This window comes from Pteropus alecto, unplaced genomic scaffold (genome assembly GCF_000325575.1).
Source record: "Pteropus alecto unplaced genomic scaffold, ASM32557v1 scaffold156, whole genome shotgun sequence".
NCBI classification, from domain to species: Eukaryota; Metazoa; Chordata; class Mammalia; order Chiroptera; family Pteropodidae; genus Pteropus; species Pteropus alecto.
Window position 1 is genome coordinate 5,522,292 of NW_006437746.1, and position 12,152 is coordinate 5,534,443.

General features: G+C 38.9%; 1 protein-coding gene across 2 annotated transcripts in view; it reads right to left on the reverse strand.

Moving 5' to 3' along the window:
• Positions 1-12,152, reverse strand: part of MAP4 (microtubule associated protein 4) — a 156,705-nt gene that overhangs the window by 123,636 nt on the left and 20,917 nt on the right. The window contains exon 1 of one of the 2 annotated variants that reach the window (XM_025048916.1): positions 9,551-9,715. The exons of the other annotated variant lie outside the window; for it this stretch is intronic. The gene's annotated coding sequence lies outside the window, so the exon portion shown is untranslated. Of the gene's footprint in view, positions 1-9,550; positions 9,716-12,152 lie in introns of those variants that run through there. 2 annotated transcript variants of the gene reach the window in all.

The window sequence follows — 12,152 nt, forward strand, 5'->3', positions numbered from 1 at the left end:
ATATCCCAGCGAATTGCTAAAATGAAAGGCAGACAAGTGTCAGGAAGAATAAGCAACTGGACTGCTCGTGCACGGCTATAAATTGATACGATCATTTTAGATGACAGTATGTCATTATTTGTAAGGTAGAATTCGTACGTATCTTTAGACCCAGGCTTTCCATTTCTAAGTACCTTAGATAAACTCTCGCATCCATGTACAAGAATGTCAAGAGCAGCATTATTCATAATAACAAGAATCTAAAAACAACCCAAATGCACATCAACCAAGAATATTTTATATTAATGTAATGAAATCAATATAGCATTGAAAATGAATTAACTACACATATACACATCAACGTGGACGAATTTCAAGAACATAGTGTTAAAGGAGACATACATTTATACTCAAACTATTAAACATGAGGAAAGGCACAAAATTCAGACAGTGATACACTCTGGGGTGGAAATTCAATAGGAAAGGGACAAACGAGGGTTCTTAGCAAAGTCCAAATTTGTATGCTGAGTGGTGGACTCGTGGATATTTATCTTTTTTCTATTCTTTAAATTCTGCATATATATTTTCATTCAAAAGGGTACATGTAACATCACGGCGAGGGGCGGGGGGGACACAGGGCTGATGGAGGGAGCGGACACAGGGACAGGAGAGGGAAACAAAGGAAAATCCCCCACGCAGTTCCTACACACGCTGTAAGGAACGGATGGTCTTCTCATTTCTAACAGCAACACCGAATGCTAGAAAGCCATGGAGCGATTCCTTTTAAAACTGAAATTCTGAACTTAGAGTTTTATACCCAATCCATTTATCAAGCGAGGACCAAAGTAATAAATTCGAAGTTTATTTTCCAGACACCCTTTCTGAAAACAAACTTTCAGCGCAGACTCCAGGAAAATGACACATGAACACAGCATCCTAGGGAAAACCCCAGTACCCAAGTAATAATACAATTAACCTATAAGAGAAATGAAAAACCCCAAGATGATGGTAATGCGTTAGATCTAGAAACAGTTCTATCCAAAACTAACCTTTCCACAAACAGCTGATGACCTTATATATGTGGTACAGAGGGCATATATTTTTCTGCCAGCAAGAAAAATGGGTAATTAAAAGTAGCGGGGTGGGGGGGAAGGGTGTACTAGAGGCGAACTACACAAGAAAATACTGATTCAAATACAATGCAAACTGAACTGTGACAGTATTTTGAGGTAATTATTTTAAGAAAAGAAGGCACTTAATACTTAGGCTTGGAACATTCTCATCAGAGTTACTAACACAGGATGGACCATGAGGAATCATGTTTTGTGCTCAGGTACAAAAGGTTATACAGAATGTATCACAGAAAGAAAAGGGAGGAAACGGGGGAAAGGGGAGCCAACTCGAAAACGGCAGCTGAAATCAAAGCTGAAAGGCTTTTGCTGACTCTCCAAGTTTAATCTAGAGTGGGCAGAAGGCGGAGAACTTTGCCTCCCCACTGGAATGTGCTTCTCTACTGGTCTGCAAGCCTGCATGTGCTGACCTTTGAAAGATAGCACAAGGTCTGCCTGTTCTCCCTCTGCGGGTGGGCTAACGGACTGAACATGGGTGGACAGGGACTTGACTCGGTGCCTCTGATGTCGCCCTGTGTTCAGTATTCTACTGTATTTCTTGTACAAGCCCTGAGAGATTTTTTGCCATAAATGCATTTCTAATCCTTCGAAAATAAGCAAGGCATAATGAGATCAAAGAAGTTTAAATCACAAATGAAATTACAGAAGAAAATAACATGACATAACCATCTGGGGGGCGGGGGGGACTCCTCAAAATAGCAAACACCAAAAAGTTTAGAAACTAAAACTACAAAGACTTCTGAACTAAATTTCTTCCAAAATTCTTTGAAGAAAATGCTGAGTAATCAAAGGTACAAAATGTAACACGTGACAGGAAAAAGATTTGGGTTGTGATTACGGAATCGAGGACTGTAACACTAGATGGGAGTGTGGCAGGGACGTGCTCAACGCTCACCAGCCCCACTTCCTCTTCCTGGGTGCTCAGACACTTCCTACCTCTCCGCAGCCACAGCTTGAGACCATATGACTGGGTTTTGTCAATGGAACGCGATTTGAATACGCTGCACCAAACATTTAACAAGCTCCTCCCTGCCGGTGCTCTTTGCTCTCAACCAAATAAGTAAAAAGGATGCAGCAGAAGACTCCAAGACACCAGATGGAAGGAACTGGAATTCTTCAATCATCACATGAAGCAAGAAATAAACCTTAATTGTGTGAAGTCATCGAAACGCTAGATACATTAAAGCAGACAGCATTAATTGCCCAACTAATACAAGGATCTTACATCTTCATTTTACAAATAAACTGATGAATAAAGAGACTTTCTAAAACTCACACTAGTTCGTAGAAGAACCAGGGTTTGGTTTTTTTTGTTACAAGACCACAGAAAGGTTGCAAGACAGTTTCTTGTATAAACGTGAGGGACCTTAAATTTCTACAAAAATGCTTATGAAAATTTCACAGGCGTCCATCTCAAAGACTGTAACTGACACTGGTTCTCATATTCTGACTTGTTTCGGTAACAACATATGGCTGAAATTATTATAAATTTTATAAATCACAACAGACAAATTATGTAAAACTTATATAACTTGTTACTCTATTACCCTCCTTATTATCTAAGGAGTATATTTAAAGTATTATACACTATGTAAGGATATCACGTGAAAATGGTATTTGTGATCATTTCTATGAAAAGTACCATGAGCATTAGGCCTGTGGTCAAATGCATAGCTTCTGATTATGTCTTTATTTCTATAAGAGAAGTAAAAAAAAGTAAAAATAAAAAATAAATTTAAAAAAAAACCCAAGCTTTTGACAATAACTCAAGCCAGATTTAAAGTAATTCATCACTGGCAGACCATCTGGCCTCTCTGCTTCTATCATAGCTGGATATAATATCTTGAGCAAGTCACCCCCCCCCTTGATTTATTAAAAAAAAAAAAGAATTATCCACATAGTCTTTTTTAAACCTACTATTTTGACTATGATTTGACTGTTCACGTTAACAAAATGTACTGGATATTTATTAGTTGGAACCACATAAAATTATTGCTATTTGACTGTTTTGGACCTATAAAAACTGCATTTTTGTACAGCTTGATCTAACACTAAGTGTCACACATTATATTTAAAAAGCACTAATTTTTTACGCATGTATATACATTTACACACTTTTTTAAAAAAACTAGTAAGCTGATTTAGGGGCCCCCTAAACTGTTGTCATTAGCACTGAAGAGCAAAGTCAGTACGTCCGAAGAGAAAACCCTGTTATTTGTCCTCTTCTGAGTACGTACAGCTAAGTGCCACTTCCAAAGAAACTACACAATGTCAGTTAATACATGGGATCAGAATATTAAACTCAAATGTTTGGACCAAAATTGCTGCAGCTACTGTGTAAACATAAAACCTACCAGTCTAGTATTTCATCAGTTTAGACTTCTACTTAAAGATTTAGGATTAAGTTTGCTTTGTCAGACTCGCAGAGGACTGAATTACTTGTAAACAGTTAGCTGTTTCCATGGAAGACTAAATCACGAATGCTCATGTTACACTGCAATCAAATACAAAAGTTTCTCTAAAAACTGTCAATCCATACAAAACAGGAATTGAGACTGGTCTTCGGGACGGAGGTATGTTTCTGACCAAACCGCCCTACACAAGACAATTCATTCCAAAGATAATGCCAAGAACCAAATGAACGTACAAAAATGCTACAGCTGATCTTAAGTATGTCAAGTGATTATAGTTAACATGTATTCTTAAAGTACATGATAAATTTATTTCCCGTCTTTCTATTTTTCTGAAAGAATCTTAATCTTCCTATAAAACCACTTTCTTGATAAAAAGCAGTCTGAAATCAAAGGAGAAGAACAGCCTTGTCTTTTCTTATAAACAAAATTCCAAAATAATTTTTCAGATCTCAGTTTTGCTGTTACAGTATTCATATAAGTCATCCTGCGATCTTATGCAGTTGATTTTAAGCAATAAACACCAAATACATCATTATTGCCATATACACCTGCCACCAACTGATAAGCTTAAACTAAAACCAAGGAAACAAATCGAACTATAAAAATGATAATATAGTCTCCATAATTAAGAAAATACTGCTCACTGTCAGCTTTGCTATTTCTACTTATTATAACTACACCCCAAAACCCCACCTATCAACACACCCATCAACACAGCTTCCATCGAATCAGAATCAATTTATCATTTACCTGAAGAAACAGAAACATAAAAATGCATCACCAATTACCATGTGCACATCTGCCAGACAAGTGACTGGAGGCAGCAAGCATGCCGAGCGTTCAAGAAAGGCAAGAATCCTCTGTAGCTTACGCAAAGCTACATTTGGAGAAAACAAAACAGTCTCCTCTATGACGAAAGCACTGAGACTGGTAATTCCTGGTGTCCTTGAGTCGTGAATGGTCATTGTTTCACAGCTCAAGTGAAATACATGCATAAAAATACCTAAGTGAGATAAGTCAGATGGAAAAGGACAAGAGCCACACGATTTCACTCATATGTGGGATACAAAACAGAAAGCAACGAACAAACAAACCAAAAAACTCACAGACACAGAGAACAGTATGGCCGTTACCAGAGGGGAAAGGAGGTGGGGGGAGATCGAAAAGGGTAAAGGGGGTCAAGATCAAAGACATGGTGACGGAAGGAGACTTAGCTTTGGGTGATGAGCACACAGTGCACCATACAGATGATGTAGTACAGGATTGTACACCTGAAACTTATATAATCTTATTAACCACTGTCACCCTAATAAATTAATGAGAAAAAACGCATGCATAAAAATATAAAATAATAAAGAGTAAGGGTGGGACCTTAAATTAACCAGTTTACTCTCACAGTTTACAACTAGTAAAGTGAGATCCTAAGAGGTTTTCCCTTGCCCAAAGGCAGCCAGCCAATGAGTGGAAAAGCTAAAATCAGAAGCCTATTCCAACTCCCGCCCAGCCCAAAGTTCTCTTCCCAGAATGCGTACTCACTGAACCCACAAGAGAAGCACATGTTTAGAGGTCACAATGCAGCAATCCTAGGTCAAACAGGGCCCTTGGTGCAGCGGCCTGCAGAGTGTTTTGGAGAAACTATGCCTATGTCTCAAAAATCGGAAATTTTTGCATGAAAATTCAGATTGACTTCTTTCAAAAAAGACCAGAGGACTAGCGTGCGATTCCCACTCAGCAGTAATGTACTGGAGCTGAGAAGTCACTGCCTTCTGTAGACACCCACTCAGACAGTGCAACGCAGCACGATCTTATTCCAAGCCAGCTTCGCTCATTCACCGTCACTGCCAGGATGCCACAAGAGCTGAAGTAAGAGATTCCTGCACTAGAGCTATTGAAATAATCGTCATTTCTAAACAGTTCCTAACGGTAGTGGCATTTTGGCTATGTTTTAGTGGCTGGGTTTAACTAAATCACAAAATCACTAGACAGGAAAGATGGGAGAAAGAGGGAGGAAAAAAGAAAACCCACATACCATGAAACCTGTGGTGATTCCTTTAGAGCTTTATCAGAACTTGATTCACATGCCCCAAAGGCCTTACTTGCCTGAGAGGCAATCACCACTGCCTCTTCCTTCAAGGGTTTGTCAGTGATGTGAAAAGCTCTATCGGGACACCTGTGCTTTAAGGAGGGAGCAAGAATGCATACTCGTACTTCCTAATTAGTAATCTCAGCAGTTTAAAACCCTATATGTTAGAGCTACAGACCACTTGCATAATGGCATTTTACAAGATAGTTTAAGATTTGGTATTACATTTCAATACAACTGCAGTAAAAGGAGGTAGAAAGAAAAAAGAATGGGAGAAAGAAGTCTGAAACAGAATCAAACCTAATTTTTGTCCCCTTAAATATGCATTTCTATTCCTTTCCAATGCAGATATGGTTTAATTCAAATCTTCTGGGGACACTCCAGTAAGCAGGCAGTGAGCACTCGTGTGCCTGGGTCCTGGTTTCTAACACCATTCTCTGACAAAGGAAGCAGGGCCTCCTGGACAAATAGCTAATTCTAGGACCGGAGTAATAAATATACAAGTGAAGCCTGGAGTATCCTGGAACACCAGAAAGTTAGGAGATGATTTTTTTTTTTTTTTTTAATTTTAATAGTGGCATGTCCAAAGAACAGTGGGCGGCTGACAGAGCTTCCAGTGACCAAGCTGGAACAATGAGAGCAACACAATACAGTACTGGAGTGTTGCCCAAAACATGAAATAAATATTCATGAATCCATACTGATATAAGTAAATGAATGGATAAATGAGTAAAGAAGCATAAATATATCTACCATGAAGAAGAATTCCAAAGAATTAATGTACATATTCCATCTACTAGGAGGCGGAACCTGAACCCTAGCTCCTTCGTGGGTACCACACAGCGACCCTCTTCCGAAGAGTAGGCTATGGGAAGGGAGGAACAAGGGAATCTGACAACCGCCACCTAAGCCAGGTGATCGAGGCTAGCAGTAACAGCGGTAAATCAGGTCGACAAGTACATATACCCTTGATGTGATGAGAATGGCACTTTACCGCTGTAATCTTCCTCTCAAAAACCATAATTCCAGTCTAATCGTAAGAAAAAGATCAGACAAATCTCAGCTGAAGGACATTCTACAAAGTATCAGACGGGGACTCCTCAAAGCTGTCACAGTCGTCGAAAATCAAGTCTGAGAAAACTGTCACAACCAACAAAAGCCTAAGCATGACAATAAAGGTAATGTGGTATCCTGGATGAGATCCTAAAACAGAAAAATGGAATCTGAATAAAGCATGAACTTTAGTTAATAATAACGTATCAAAATTGGTTCATTAATTTTAACGAGCATACCATCTTAACGTAAGATGTTCACAGTAGGGGAAACGGTGTGGCGCATACGGGAGCTGTGTACCATCCTCCTAACTGTTCTGTAACTCTTAATCTATTTTCTAAAATTTTTTAAATTAATTTTTAAAATCTTTAGATGGGCATATTTATGTTTAAAAACAATGCAATAATAATAAGTTGTCTTTTTTATTTCTGAACATGGTCAGATGTACGGGTCTACCGTGGTCAGTCAGCTCTACAGCAGTAATCAAGTACCTGAATAGCCAAGTGCCATCTCAGGATTTTACGTTGTCTAGGCCAGCGGTCCCCAACCTTTTTGGCACCAGGGACCAGTGCTCTATGAGCATCTAATGCCTGATGATCTGAAGTGGAGCTGAGGCGGTGATGCTAGCGCTCGGGAGGGGCTGCAAATACAGGTGAAGCTTTGCTCGCTCGCCCACCGCTCCCCTCCTGCTATGCGGCCCAGTTCAATGAGCCACGGACCGGAGGCTGAGGACCCCTGGTTTAAGCATCAAAAATCATGAACCTGAGCCTACTTACAGAAATTTCTGAAATATAGAACAATACCAACTATTCACAGCATTTCCCTTATTTTCCTCGGTACAGGTCTTCGGAAACAGAGCTAAGGAAAAGGACAGCATAGACACCCTCTTTAACACCCTAGTAACAACCATTATTCACTTCCTACTTAAGTCTGACCTTTGACCTAAAACTGCACTCCCCCGCTCCTCCCCGATCTCCCATGCCCTGGAGAGACTCAGTAAGTATGTCAGAGCAGCGTACCTTCCCAGTCTCTGATCTCTGGAAACGAACCGGCTCTCTGAACTAAAGCTTCAAATCTCAAGTCCTTCCGCTAGTCCTCTGGAATGCCAACTTATTCATGCTCAGAGAAACAAAACAACTTAGCAAAATGTATCTAATATTTCCAATTAAACCACAAAACTTTTTAAAATCCATCCTAGTTTTATAAGTGAGAAAAGGGCCAAAGCGTTTAACAAAGATACTCGTTCAAGGTCATCCTTGAGTCACAACTAAAACCAGGATTTCCTCTCAGTCCTATATTTCAAAGCAGGAAGCAAGTGAAAGATAAGGGGTATTATAATTCCGACCATTTCCTATAACAGGTTAGAATGCTTTAGTTTTCACAGCGGTCAACAAGGTTAAGCCCAGCCACATCCGCCTATCAGAAATAGCACCAACTAGCTATCCTTTTTTAAAATCGCATGCCCACCTGATAGATTTTTATCTGCTATTTAACTATCAATTCTTGCATATGCTACTAGGCACTATCCATGATGTGACAGCTAAAGCCTTGGTTAAAACTCCCAAGTGTACAATTTATTCTGGTACAAACAGAAAAGTGAGTATATTAGTGTTCCTCCCAGCTGTCCTTAATAATTTTTTTTATTTGGGTGAAATTAACCATTTTCAAGTGTGCAGTTCCGTGACATCCACCTCTCTCTAGTTCCAAGATGTCTCTAATATTTTTAATTAGAGATGCACTAATCCAAATGTAGAAGAGCTACTACTCTTTCAACTAATTCATCACATCTCAGTGAAGGCCTAAGACCAGGTTCCAACCTTAAGTGTATCCTGAGCCCCTTTATCATTCCAATCTCTTCGTACACGTGGCCAGCCAGACTGCGCAGGTATTTTGCCAGGTACCTTTCACCTTCTTCTACATATCAGCAGTATTCTATCACACAGAAAACCCACACTCCTGCCCTGCACAGAACCACAAAGTCAGGCTCATTGTGTGGTTAGCCTACCCGGCAGGCTTTTGTTCCAACAAATACTTTGGACATTGCAAACTACTTAGGAAGGAATGATCTCATCCTGCTGACCCAACAGCCAACTTTATCAAAAAGCTTTTTGTTACAAGCTGTGATAACCTAGGAAACCAGATCTATTTTTACAATTCGGGTGATGAAAAGGAAAAAAAGGGATCATAGGGAAAAAAATAACTCACATATTGACCATTTCTAAAACTCATTTATTCTGCAAGTGAACAGAAAGACTTAATGCCAGTAAAAAACTACTACTGTGACAACTGAAAAAGCAAACTTCATATTCTAGTACCAGTATTGAACCTACCTTAGGTGTGATTGGAATGAAAAAACAATGATTTCTCTCTAGCATTACATCAACTGAGTGCTTATATTACAGATACTAATCACTGTACGTATATCAATCCAATTAATATGTTGAACAATTCTGATATGTAGGTCTCCTATTATTCCCAGATACTTAAATGAGTAGACCGAGGTACTTAAGAGGTTAGATAACCTGCCTAAAGTTACTCAGCCAGTAAAACAGTAGGCCCAGACGTGCTTCCATAGTGTAGCGGTTAGCACATCTGCTTTACACACAGAAGGTCCTGGGTTCACGCCCCAGTGGGGCCGTGCCGCCCTGAACAAGCCCGATGTCTGATCTTAGAAGCTAAGCAGGGTCGAGCCTGGTTAGTACTTGGATGGGAGACCACCTAGGAAGACCAAGTGCTGTAGATGTAAAAAATAAGGGATTGTAAGCTGACAAGGTCCTTGCAATCTGTGAGGTCAACCAAGGGTTGCCTCACCTAAAAAAAAATTTTTTTTAATATAATAAAATAAAAAGTAGCCCAACTAGTTCTGATGTAGATGGTAAAACCGTACTTACCAGAAACATGCCTACATAATTGAAGACATAATCTCAAAAGTGAAACCTTCAACTCTTCTTACATTGAACTACAGGTTTAGTATCCGCAGGAGGCGTCTGCCTTGCAACAAGGTTGGTTTTTAATCTGAAGGCTGTTTGGCCCAACAATCCTTGTACAGACTTCCTGTAACGCAAGCTGGTAAACCATGGAAACCTAACTGTTCCTCTTCACCAGGCCTCTTCACACCAAGAAAACAAAAGAATGATAAGAATGAAAGGCATTTTTGTTGCCGAGTCATTTGCTTTACAACTGAAAGGGCTTTTGAAAACCAGTCACGCTGACCATACAAACAGCATATGTAGTCATCGGTCTGGCACTCCTAAGCACAAGTGGCCTAAAAAGCGATCACTAATGGCTCGAAATCTGACCACAAGCTGCTTGAAAGCCAACGCTGAAACAGAGCTCCATAAGAGCACCCTACAGTACAAGCCTCCACTTCTTGTAATTACAAGCCAAGAAGACCCTCGATTCCTAAAAGTTTTAAATCCAACAAAGTCAATGTCAAGAGCACTGAACACTTGCTATGAACAATCCGAAAATGAAATTAAAAAATAATTCCACTTACAAAAGCATCCAATAGAATACTTAGAAATAAACTTAACAAAAGAAATACAAAACTTACATTCTGAAAAATACAAAACATTGGTGAAAGAAAAGATCTTAACAAATGAAAAGACATCCCAAGGTTGTGGGTGGGAAGATTTAACATTCTTAAGATGGTAACACTCCACAAATTCATCTACGGAGTTGATGCAATCCTACCAAAACTCTGGCTGGCTTCCTTGCAGAAACGAGAAGATAGTTCTAAAATTCAAATGGAAATTCAAAGTACCTGGAATAAGGCAAAAAAAAATCCTGAAATTAGAAGAACACACAGTTGGAGGACTCACACTTTCTGATTTCAAAACAGGCTACAAGCTACAGTAATCAAGACAATATGGTACCAGTATAAGCACAGACATAAAGATCAATGCAACTGAATAGAAAGTTCAAAAATAAATCTTCACATTTACAGTCTTATTTTCAACCTTTGTTGAAAAGTAAATAAGTCTTTTCGACAAATGGTGCTGGGACAACTGGACATCCGGCACACAAAGTGAAACTGGACCCCCTACTCACACACCATTTACAAAAATTAACTCAAAACGGAACAAAGGCCTAAATGTAACTGCTAAAACTATAAAACTCTTAGAGAAAAATAGACGTAAATCTTCGTGACCTCAGATTTGGCAATTGTTTCTTAAATACGGCACCAAAAGCGCAAGCAACAAAAAAATAAGTAAACTGGACTTCGTCAAAATTTAAAACTTTTCTGCTTCCAAGGACATCATCAAAAAAGTGAAAAGACAACACAGAGAATGGGAGAAAATATATTTTCACGTATAACATTTTCAAATCACATATCTGATAACGGACTTATATTTAGACTATGCAAAAAGTTCTTATAACTCAGTACTAACAAGACAAAAAACCACCTGATTTAAAGATGGGCAAATGATCTGAACAAATATTTCTCCCAAGATGACATAAGAAGAGCCAATAAGCATATCAGTCATCAGGAAAATGAAAATCAAAACCATGGTGAGATACTACTTCATACTCACTAGAATGACCATAATCAAAAGGACAGATAACAACAAGTGTTTGAGAGGATGTGGAGAAGCCGGAACCCTCGTATATACGGCTAACGGGAATGTAAAACGGTGTGGCCATTGTGGAGACGCTCTGGCAGTTCCTCAATAGGGTAAACACTGAGTTCCCATACGACCCAGTGATTCCACTCCTAGGTATATACCCAAGAGAAATGAAAACTTGCACACAAATGTTCACAGCAACATTATTCATAACAGCCAAAAAGTGGGAACCACCCAACTGTCCATCGACAGATGAATGAATAAACATAATGTGGTATATCCATACAATAGAATATTATGTGTCCATAAAAAGGAATGAAATGCTAACATAAGCTATAAGATGGATGAACCTTGGAAATACTATGCTAAATGGGGAAAAAAACTGTCACAAAAGCAACATATTGTATTGTTCCATTTATATGAAATATCCAGAACAGGCAAATCTGTAGAGATAGAAAGGTTAGAGGTAGCAAGGGGCTGGGGCGGAGGGGGAGGAGGGGAAGGATTAGCAGGTCACCTTCCTTCCTATGAGATACCCTTAACGCCAGCTTCAAGCATGTTTCCTTTCTTGTTATTCTGAGACAAATATTATTCCTTTTAAGTAGGTATATTTAAAAAAAAAAAAAAAAGAAAGAAAGAAAAGAAAAAGTAATGCTTGCTGGAAAAAAAAAACATGGTTTGTTGTTAGATGTATATACAGACTTCTACAAGAAAAGGCTAGAGGGTGGCACTAGAAGCTATAGAGAAAAATTAAACTTTTAACAATTAGGTTCAGGCAGTCTTCATTTTGTAGAGTACTGCAAGGCCAGAAAAATGACAAAGCAAGCTGAAACTCCGCAAAATGATCGTGATATCAATGAGAAAAATTATAATTGTTCTGTTATCTTTAAATGTTTTTGTCAAAACATTAAAAATTCTGTCAGCCGTA